Source organism: Penaeus vannamei, chromosome 15, assembly GCF_042767895.1.
Source record: "Penaeus vannamei isolate JL-2024 chromosome 15, ASM4276789v1, whole genome shotgun sequence".
NCBI classification, from domain to species: Eukaryota; Metazoa; Arthropoda; class Malacostraca; order Decapoda; family Penaeidae; genus Penaeus; species Penaeus vannamei.
This window is the reverse complement of record NC_091563.1, coordinates 20,412,891-20,424,518: the sequence shown is the minus strand read 5'-3', so window position 1 is coordinate 20,424,518 and position 11,628 is coordinate 20,412,891. Positions and strand designations below refer to the sequence as shown.

Below are 11,628 nucleotides of genomic sequence, written 5' to 3'. Positions count from 1 at the left end.
GGATCCAGTTGATAATCTGATCTCAAAAAATCACTCGAAGCATATGAGGGTATTTCGCCCTCCTGAACTCCGTACATTAGATACATGGTCAGTACATCAAGTAGTAATCCCCTTGTCATTTCGGGAATCGGTCATGAAACGCAGATGTTGGTTTAGCACGTCACTTAGGCATTCAAAAGACATATAAGAAAGTACTTCAAAATTTCTATTGGCTAGGTATGAAGAAAGATATTACTATGTTTATTAAGTCTTGCCATGTATGTCAAGGTGGAGGAAAACCCAACCAAATAATTCCAAGAGCTCCTCTACATCCTATTTGGGTAGTCTCAGATCCGTTTGAGCGAACTGTAATTGATTGTGTAAGACCACTGCCTAAAACCTAGAAAGGTAATCAACATCGATTTACTATCATGAACGCTGCTACAAGGTATCCTGAAGTTTACCCTTTAAAGAATATTTCTGCTAATTCCATTGTGAAATGTTTACTCCATTTGGAATCCCTAAAGAGATTCAGTGTGATAAAGGCAGTAACTTTACAAGTGAATTATTTCAAGAAGTCTTAAAAGGGTTAGGTATCTCACAACAGATGTCAACAGCTTACCATCCCCAGTCACAAGGTTGCCTCGAGAGATTTCAACAGACCTTAAAATCAATGTTTCAAAAGTACTGCTTAGAAACTGAGGGTTCCCGGAATGAGAACATTCTTTTTCTTCTGTTTTCCCTGCGTGAATGCCCACAAGACTCGCTTGGATATTTCCCCTTTGAATTATTATATGGAAAGCACATTAGAGCTCCTCTTACGGTTCTTAAAGATCAATGGTTTTCAGACACTTTAGCTCGCCCAACCCAAACAGTGGCATCTTACATTGATAATCTTAGAGCAAAGTTATCCAAGGTCAGGAAACTGGCTCTCTCTAACCTTCATATAACTCAAGCTAAATGAAGTCTTCTTACGATTCAAAATCTCAAAATCGAGAATTCTCCCCAGGAGCCAAGGTGTTACTCTCCTTTCCAATTCCAGGAAACCCTCTAAACAGTAAATTCATTGGACCTTAGGTTGTTTCCCATAAAGATTCTGATTGCAGTTATGTTGTTCAAACGCTTGATAAATGAAGATAATTGGTACATATCAATTTAATCAAATTATATGTTGACAGGCAGCCAAAGGAGGACTCCACCAAAGGCAAATCAATTGCATGTATGATTCCTAAGGAATCTCCCATAATTTTTATGTTTAAAGACTATAATCAGGAGACTGGGGATTTGGAAATTCCCAACTCCACATAATCCACATAACTGAGATAATAGCTAATCTTCGCAAATATTTAAATTACTTGCCTGCATCAAAGATAAGTGATGCATCTCTAATCTTAAAAGACTTCCCTCAGGTAATAGCTGATAACCCAGGGTTCTGTGGCCATACTCTACATGATGTACAACTCACTCCCGAGTAAGACCCATTAGGCAAAGTCCATATAGACTCTGCCCAGAGTAAAAGGATATTATGAAGGAAGTAGATCATCTATTTGATCATGGTTTAGCTGAGCCAAGTAACTCTTCACAGGCTTCACCTTCACTGCTGGTGCCAAAACCCGACTCCCATCCTCTTCCTTTAATTGAAGAACTTGTAGACTCCATAGGACAAGCAAAGTTCATGACAAAAATTGATATGCAGAAGGGTTACTATCAGATAGGATTGATAGATAATGCTATAAATATATCTGCTTTAATTGTGCCGGCCATCATAGGTGGTAGATCAGCTTGTACAGAAGAAACACTTTATTCTTTGGTGTTTGTTTATTCCATTTATCCTTTCGTACAGTTACATTTGTCATTTCCTTTACTATAGTGTTTCCACGTTTTTATTAAATCCCAATCTACTTCAGAGGCTCCTTGTATTGGCCGAATGTTCCTACAGTGGACTTACAGAAAATGGGATATACTAGGTCGTACAGATAATGTTATAAAGGGATAACTTAATCAGTACTTTCTTTGGGAAACTAAACATTTACCTTTGTTTATGAAATACATACGGAATGTGATATCTCTTACATGGCTCTCTTAAATTGTGTGAGTAAATTACATAACATTTAATCACCTTAAACCTAAGCACCTTCATTGTTTTTGGCTCTTTGGTGGGGATTCCCCGGTCACAATTGCATGAATACGCTTTCCTTTCTTATCTAAATTTCTGTCTGACATCAATCCCTTCACTTTTCTAACATGATCATCTTCATCAGTATATAATTCCACAATTTTACCTAATTTCCAATTATTTCTAGGTAAATTATCATCTTTTACATTGACTATATCATTAACGCATACTTCTGCATGGTTTTATCTATAAATTTCTTACTTGTAGTGACTAAGTACTTTCAAAATTTCCTGGAAGAGGCATCAGAATTCTAGACTTTAATGTAAGAATCATGTTTGGTGTTAATGGTTCCAGATGTTCAGGAGAATTCAATGTGTCATATGTTAGAAGACGACTATTTACAATACACTCTGCCTCAACCATAAAAGTCCTTTGAGATTCATCATCTAGCTGAGAACCATGCTGATCTAATAATACTGAGTATATTCTTGACACTGCGGATCTGGTGTTCCCAAACACTGCCCATATGACTATCAGTCTGAGGTAGTTTGTAACAAAGAGTGTGATTGGTCGAATGTAAGTAACCAGTGAGTGTATTACTGAATACTTTTTTTAAGCCAAGTAAGCCATTTGATCTTTCGTTATATTCAAGTGATAACAAAACATGTAAAAGTAGTTATTGTAAAGGAATGAAGGATTCCTTGTCAGATATTATATATATAGAATTAAGATCATCAAGAATTCATTTGATTTAATTTATTAACAAGAGAATAATTATTTAATTTCATTTAGTTTGTAACGTTGGCTACAGTGACGTTAGAGTTGTACGAACGCTCTACAAAAACGCATTGTTGTGAATCCGCGAAGCCCCGCTTGAGAGCCACGTGAGACGCCTTGTGCTGCGTTCTTTTAAATTATTCTTGTTTAATGAAGATTTGGGCTAGCCACACTGTAAGCCAACTATTTATACTGTTAATAATGTATTGTTCAGATGTTTGAACATATGTTAATAATAAAGTTGTGTCTTTTACGTGATATATAACTTGAAATTATGTGATAAAAGTGTGCCATTCCTATTGTATTCTTATATTTTTACCAAGCTTTATTTCAGTTATTTACCAACGAATAATGTTTTGTTTCCTTTTCATTTAATGAAAGTATCAAGTCTTTAGTTATTGATCTTTTATAAAGTGCCTTGATTAACTCAGAAAATGTCATAAAATAGTATAAGGAATAAGAAGTCATTTGTTTGTTTAATGTTTACCTATATGCTAGTCTTGAAGTATTTTTATAATTTTCTATTGATTTGTTCTTAATAAAATATTTCTATCTCATATTGTATTATTATTATTTGATATTTGTATGATTCGTTTATTTTATTTGTGTACAACTTTTTATTTCCAAAATTGTGAAGATTTATTTTCTTACAGCTTTTCACCACAATCACGTGCACACTCACACTCACGCGTACGTGCATGTTGTCGTCTTGCAAGTTGGATACACTGCTCATACCTACCAGCTTGTGAACATGACAATAAAGGTTTAACTGACTGCTAGTGTTTTACTGGAGGCAGTACAGTTATCGTTGAATTTGTATTGGGATATTCTTTAAATGCGATATCCTGGAATCGTTTGTGTAACGAAATGGGAACGTCTATATCGGTGAGGCGGCATCCCTCCCCCCCCTTTCAACAAAAGAAGTATCAGTTACAACTGCATATTTCCTAAAATACGAAAAAGTTTAGTGTTTTAAACGTCTATGTATGGCAACTTATCATCATCATCATCATCTGGGGGCTAACGCAAGCACGTACCGACTGAACAGGTTCTCCTAGCAAGTCCCCAAAGTCCTGGATCTTGGTCTTGGTCCAGGAAACCTCTAACCCCAAGGGCTTCGTTTCATTACTAATTGTATCGAGAGCCACCACTAAGGATTCCAAGGTCGGTAACCTTGATATTGCCCAGAGTTGCTCCACAATGACTGAACAATAGCTCTGCCAAGTATCAAGTCCATGCAGGTGTTGAAAAGTGTTGGTGCAAGAGCACAGCCTTGCCTCACTCCTGAACTATAATGATATAGTCAATGTAAAAGATGATAATTTACCTAGAAATAATTGGAAATTAGGTAAAATTGTGGAATTATATACTGATGAAGATGATCATGTTAGAAAAGTGAAGGGATTGATGTCAGACAGAAATTTAGATAAGAAAGGAAAGCGTATTCATGCAACTGTGACCGGGGAATCCCCACCAAAGAGCCAAAAACAATGAAGGTGCTTAGGTTTAAGGTGATTAAATGTTATGTAATTTACTCACACAATTTAAGAGAGCCATGTAAGAGATATCACATTCCGTATGTATTTCATAAACAAAGGTAAATGTTTAGTTTCCCAAAGAAAGTACTGATTAAGTTATCCCTTTATAACATTATCTGTACGACCTAGTATATCCCATTTTCTGTAAGTCCACTGTAGGAACATTCGGCCAATACAAGGAGCCTCTGAAGTAGATTGGGATTTAATAAAAACGTGGAAACACTATAGTAAAGGAAATGACAAATGTAACTGTACGAAAGGATAAATGGAATAAACAAACACCAAAGAATAAAGTGTTTCTTCTGTACAAGCTGATCTACCACCTATGATGGCCGGCACAATTAAAGCAGATATATTTATAGCATTATCTATCAATCCTATCTGATAGTAACCCTTCTGCATATCAATTTTTGTCAAGAACTTTGCTTGTCCTATGGAGTCTACAAGTTCTTCAATTAAAGGAAGAGGATGGGAGTCGGGTTTTGGCACCAGCAGTGAAGGTGAAGCCTGTGAAGAGTTACTTGGCTCAGCTAAACCATGATCAAATAGATGATCTACTTCCTTCATAATATCCTTTTACTCTGGGCAGAGTCTATATGGACTTTGCCTAATGGGTCTTACTCGGGAGTGAGTTGTACATCATGTAGAGTATGGCCACAGAACCCTGGGTTATCAGCTATTACCTGAGGGAAGTCTTTTAAGATTAGAGATGCATCACTTATCTTTGATGCAGGCAAGTAATTTAAATATTTGCGAAGATTAGCTATTATCTCAGTTATGTGGATTATGTGGAGTTGGGAATTTCCAAATCCCCAGTCTCCTGATTATAGTCTTTAAACATAAAAATTATGGGAGATTCCTTAGGAATCATACATGCAATTGATTTGCCTTTGGTGGAGTCCTCCTTTGGCTGCCTGTCAACATATAATTTGATTAAATTGATATGTACCAATTATCTTCATTTATCAAGCGTTTGAACAACATAACTGCAATCAGAATCTTTATGGGAAACAACCTAAGGTCCAATGAATTTACTGTTTAGAGGGTTTCCTGGAATTGGAAAGGAGAGTAACACCTTGGCTCCTGGGGAGAATTCTCGATTTTGAGATTTTGAATCGTAAGAAGACTTCATTTAGCTTGAGTTATATGAAGGTTAGAGAGAGCCAGTTTCCTGACCTTGGATAACTTTGCTCTAAGATTATCAATGTAAGATGCCACTGTTTGGGTTGGGCGAGCTAAAGTGTCTGAAAACCATTGATCTTTAAGAACCGTAAGAGGAGCTCTAATGTGCTTTCCATATAATAATTCAAAGGGGAAATATCCAAGCGAGTCTTGTGGGCATTCACGCAGGGAAAACAGAAGAAAAAGAATGTTCTCATTCCGGGAACCCTCAGTTTCTAAGCAGTACTTTTGAAACATTGATTTTAAGGTCTGTTGAAATCTCTCGAGGCAACCTTGTGACTGGGGATGGTAAGCTGTTGACATCTGTTGTGAGATACCTAACCCTTTTAAGACTTCTTGAAATAATTCACTTGTAAAGTTACTGCCTTTATCACACTGAATCTCTTTAGGGATTCCAAATGGAGTAAACATTTCACAATGGAATTAGCAGAAATATTCTTTAAAGGGTAAACTTCAGGATACCTTGTAGCAGCGTTCATGATAGTAAATCGATGTTGATTACCTTTCTAGGTTTTAGGCAGTGGTCTTACACAATCAATTACAGTTCGCTCAAACGGATCTGAGACTACCCAAATAGGATGTAGAGGAGCTCTTGGAATTATTTGGTTGGGTTTTCCTCCACCTTGACAAACATGGCAAGACTTAATAAACATAGTAATATCTTTCTTCATACCTAGCCAATAGAAATTTTGAAGTACTTTCTTATATGTCTTTTGAATGCCTAAGTGACGTGCTAAACCAACATCTGCGTTTCATGACCGATTCCCGAAATGACAAGGGGATTACTACTTGATGTACTGACCATGTATCTAATGTACGGAGTTCAGGAGGGCGAAATACCCTCATATGCTTCGAGTGATTTTTTGAGATCAGATTATCAACTGGATCCGCTTTTTCTCAAAAAGTTTTACTATGTAACTTCTGAGAATGAGTAACAGCACATACAGGAAAAATATGAGGTTGCTGATCCAACTCTTTTGTTGGACTAAAAGGTAAAGGCTTACCTACAACATTAACTGAAGGGTAGTTTCCCTGCAAGATGATGTCCCTCTATTGGAAAATCTATCTTTACTTCTCCTGATACGAAATCAGAACTTACAAAAACATTAGCTAGTTTATAACTAATTTGTGATGTTAAGTCTTGAACAACAACTTTTCCACCTGTATATCTTGTCTCAATCTCAGGTAAAGCAGATTTTTAAATAATACTTCGAGCAGCTCCCGTGTCCCTAAGGATGAGTATGGGATATGATTTACTCATTGAATTAAGAGAGACAGTACCCCGATATTTAAAATCACTGAAGGGATCTTGAGAGTTTACATTATTCACGCTTGTTGCAGGTTTGGATTCAAAAGCTTTGATATTTGGATTTGTGAATTGTCTTACATTTATATCGGACTTTCTACCCTGTCGGTCTATTGTATGACCTGCTTGCTTGTAATACGAGCAAAAGTTAAAGGGTGTAGTTATACCAGCTTTACCATCACTATTCCCAAGGTTATCACCAGAGGAGGAGGACTATACATAAAAGTTGACCTTGTCTACCTTACCCAGCTGTGACCTTTTCAGAAGCGCATATGAATCCGCTATCTGTGCTGTTTTAAGGAGATCGGTTTCACCTCTCTCTTCTATATGCTTGAGAATATCGAAAGGGAATTTTCTTTTTCTTCCTCTAAAATAAGATCTTTTAACTGAGAAAGACTTAGTGGGAGTAGCATCCAGCCATTTGTTAACCAATCTAGGCTTCTCAGTGAAAAATTCAGCAAAGGTACTATGATGTAACTGTCAGGAATAGACTGTTTTACAGTTTCATAATCATCAATGCAATCAAGATTTGAAAAGATGACGGCAGCTTTTCCGGTTAATTGCGGCTGGAGAAGCCAAGTCCACCCGATACGGGGCCATTAGAAATGTTCAGCAGTTTTCTCAAAGTTACGGAATGAGCCATCAGGATCATTTTCAAGAAATGAAGGAACAAGGAGCAAATTCTTTAAATGATTCAAAGTTGATAGAATCAGTATCGCCTGTGCCATTTAATTTAGCTTCTACTTTTCTCTCTTCTAATTTAAGTTTTGTTATTTCTATTTCTCTGTCTTTTGCACCCTCTTCTAATCTTTGTCTTTCTACTGTAAGTTTAAGATCTTAAGCATACTTTTCAAATTCTATTCGAGCAGTGAACCAAGACTCATCTTTCTGGTCAGACAGAATAGAAGTTTCTCTAACTTCAAGTAATTCGAGGATTTAAATAATCAGTGGCTTCAGGGGGATGCATCTTTCTTTGAATTGGGTTTTCTATTGCCAGTTCCTTAATGACATTCTTAGTTGCTGAACCTGTGGTACTGAGAAGTACTGAGCAATAAAGCACCAATCATCTTTCTTAACAGGTTCTGTTAATTGTTCAAGTGTAGGATTTTCGCAAAATTCTTTGGTATTAAAAGTTTTGTGTATTTTAACTTGTCAAAATATATAGAATAGGTGTTTAGCTTTTAGCTAAGATTAAAGATATTAGATTTATATTTAGATTCACTTAGCTTGGTCAAGATATTAGATTTAGATTAATTTCTTCTTGTATTTTTTTTTTTAATTATTATTATTATTTTAAATGGAAAAAAAACAAAGAGCAAGTAAAGTATTATTTTTATTTACCAAAGCAAACCCATTATCAACACTGAAATACACAAATAATTATCTTGAACCATCACTCAAACAATGAATATTAACCGTGATTAATAATGCAATTTACAGAAAAACAAAACAAAAACACAACACCAACAATAGTGTTGTTGTGAACACGATGTCTATACTTATCAATTTTCCGTGGTAAAAATACCACGATTCTCGGGTAACAGCTGAGGAGTAGCGAGGTTAGATCTCAGAGTTGAACCGGTAAAAGGCTGAACAACCCTCTGCTTTTGTCGTTTGTTTGATTTCTTGGCTATCAGCCAATGGGTCCTATTTATTCTTTCAATCTAGATAAGGATATTTGGTAATATAAATGGAATGTTTTCAATTCTGAAATAATTTGTTTTAAGGTGTTGTTTTTTATTTGTGTATTTTTGGCAAACTGTCAGGATGTGTTTAATAGAATTTGTGGTAGTGCATTGGGGGCACTGTGGAGGGAAGCTTTTTCAATATACGGGTCAGCCTTGTTGCACTGAGCCTGAGACGGGCCAAAACCACTTCCTCTCTTCTTTCTTTTCTGTGGGATGTGTCCCATATTTCTATTGTGTTTTATTTTGTTGTGTAATTGTAGGTTGGTCCACTCACTTTGCCACAGGAGATGAATTTTTGCTTTTATAAGAGACACAAAACACCTGAGATCTGTACGGACTGTGCTGAGGTCCAGATCGCCAGTTGACCCGGCTAATCTGTCAACCAAAGTGGCACCCATATCAGCTTTGTCAATAGCAAAAGGTTCAGCAATAAAGATCGATGTATGAATCGGCAGTCTGTAACTCAATTCGCATTCAATCGACCATACACCTGCACCCAAACATTGCTCGGTCTTGGAGCCGTCAGTATGTATGTTTAATCATGATCTCCCTGAACCTCTGGCATACCTTCACCTCCAGCACCATGGCTTTAGTTGATGGAAGCCAAGCTTCCATTATTGTGAAGGGTGTTTCCCATGGCTCTATATATGTCTGAACCAGGGTATCGATGGTACAGAGGTCTATACCGACTTTTTGGATGGCTGCCACTTCATCCATTTGGGTGGCTTGGGTCTCGAGCTACCTTCACGGCATAGGTCAGAGCCACCTGGCTACGTCTGAGTCGAGGGGAGGTACTCCTGTCTCTACCTCAAGATGTCGTAGACACACAAAGGACGCCGACGACGAAGCTGCCTCCGCAGAAGTCCAGGTAAGTGGCCCCCCCCCCCCGGTAAGGCAGAGGTGACTCTTCGGCGTGACCCATCTCCCGACGACCGCAGACATCTCTAAGCTGCCCTTCCTTAGGCAGTGGTATCGGTAGGTAGGTGCATCCGTTAAAATTGGATCTGATGGTAGGTGGCAGCTCGCGCGGGAGCCGAGTCGTCGTCCATTGGTGGGAGAGAGCTGGAGAGATGTTATCACTGAGGCCGCCGGGAGGATTCCGCCTCAGGTCCGGCGGCTTAAGAACCTGACCGCCGATGTCAGCTCGGCCGATGTGGGCGGTTCCACGGCGGGAGTCGGCCAATCGCGAGTCAGGTGCGGTCCTGCGTTGACGGCCAATCAGGAGCCGCTACAATATGGATACGGGGTTAGAATCTTCCCTTTTCATCGTGCCAGAATGCACGGGTTTCGTAATGTCTAATAGATCTATGCACCGGCGTTTGAGAGTAGGTATAGTGAAATTAAAGTAACTAATTTAATTGGCAAGTTCAAGTCGGTGTGAGCCCGTATTAATGTCTGATTAGAAAATGTAGGACTAGGATTTTAAGCTAGAATAATGATTCGCTTAGTAATCACACCTCACCTTATCTAACCGCTTGCATGTTCAGGAAATCCCGACAGTCATGTGATGCATGAGCTAGGTAGCCGTATGCGCCCATCACAGGTTGTAGAGTAGAGACATAATGACGTTGTAGAGTATTGTATTTTCATTTACACGAACGCGCCCCAGATTCATGGATTCGTGTATGCGAACGGATGGTCGTGTTGCCCACCTGGGGTGTTCACTTTTATTTTTAACGCCTTTTCTGACGCCCTTTTAGCAAGCCCTCGCACATTTCCTAAATGCCCCACCTCCAGAAGGATATACAAGTTTTGGGTCCGATAGGAGCTCGTTTAATCCACACTCAAACCTCTTCCAGTTTGGGTACTTGGCAACCCCCTGCTATGACGCACAGCGAAGTCGCCACAGAGGGTAGTTGGCAGGTGACTTTGACTTTGGAGAGGTGTGAGTGTGGGCTAGAGAGGACTCTTGATTTTTGATTCTCGTGTACTGTGATATTTTGTGTTACTGCGAAGCTACCTTGATGTCAGAGATGTCTTCTCGGTGATTTCGAGGTTGTAGTAGCAGTAGTAAGTTTAGTAAATAAAGCCGTTTGCATGAACAGTTTGTCTCACGACTCCTGTAGAAGGTAGTAATGGTTGATTTTCCCCATGCCCACATCTTCTCTATGGTCCGAGGATTAATTGTCAGCTCCTGTAGTAAGGTGAGTGTCGGTGTCCCTGCACTTGACCACGCTACAACATAATTAATTTCGTTCAGGTAATTTCGGTTAAAAGGGAAACCCCACTGTCGATGAAGTCTAACCTACTCTGAACATGTGTAAGTGAGAAATGATTATCTCAGTCTATCGGATTTTTTTGCAAATCCGTAATTTTAATTAAATACAATCGGGGATAGTGTAAAAATATTCTGAGCTGGGATGCTTATATTGCGGAAGCTTGCAAAGAATTTTCACGTCACCATTCATAATTGCGTACGTTCCGTTGCATATAATTTCATGTTGAGTTCAATGTGGTAGTTGAAATAATTGTTGTATTAAGATAATGATTATAACATTTGTTGATAATATTCGTGTTTGTGATTCATTCTTTTTGTGAGCTCTCTCTCTCTTCATGCTATTCACACTCATATTTACATACACACACTCATTCATCCACGAAGACAACAGACACTGTAAATATATACAAATCTTTATATATAGGATTTGTTGTGTCATAATTATAGGCTATATTTTTTGCCTGGTGGTGTTTCCGTGGAAATCCGACATGGCAGAAAAGGTATGGCAATGGATTTGCATCCGCCATAGACTGGTGTCAGCCATCTCTTTAAGGAGCTTTTGTATGTGGGTGTGAGTGCCCTCAGGTATGGCTGGGTGCTGGAGATCGACGGGGAGAGCCGGGGCGGCTCCCCCGACGGCTAAGGCCTGGAAACAAGGGGAGCCTGCGGTCCAATGGGCGAGCCGTAAGGTGTCCGGTGTCAACCAATCAGGTGTTGGTATGCATCTTCGAGAAGCTGCTGATGGGCGAGAGGACAGGCTGTGGACCTGGAACCCAACCTGGGGGAAGTATGCCGCGCTGCAGGTTGCAGGGGTCGGCTACAGG

The 11,628-nt window shown here is 38.9% G+C and overlaps 1 long non-coding RNA gene across 1 annotated transcript; it reads left to right on the top strand.

Moving 5' to 3' along the window:
* Positions 1-2,832: 2,832 nt before the first annotated feature.
* LOC138864202 (uncharacterized) lies at positions 2,833-4,703 on the top strand. Its single transcript, XR_011399090.1, has 2 exons — positions 2,833-3,046; positions 3,526-4,703. It is a non-coding gene; the product is annotated as an uncharacterized lncRNA (long non-coding RNA).
* Positions 4,704-11,628: the final 6,925 nt, after the last annotated feature.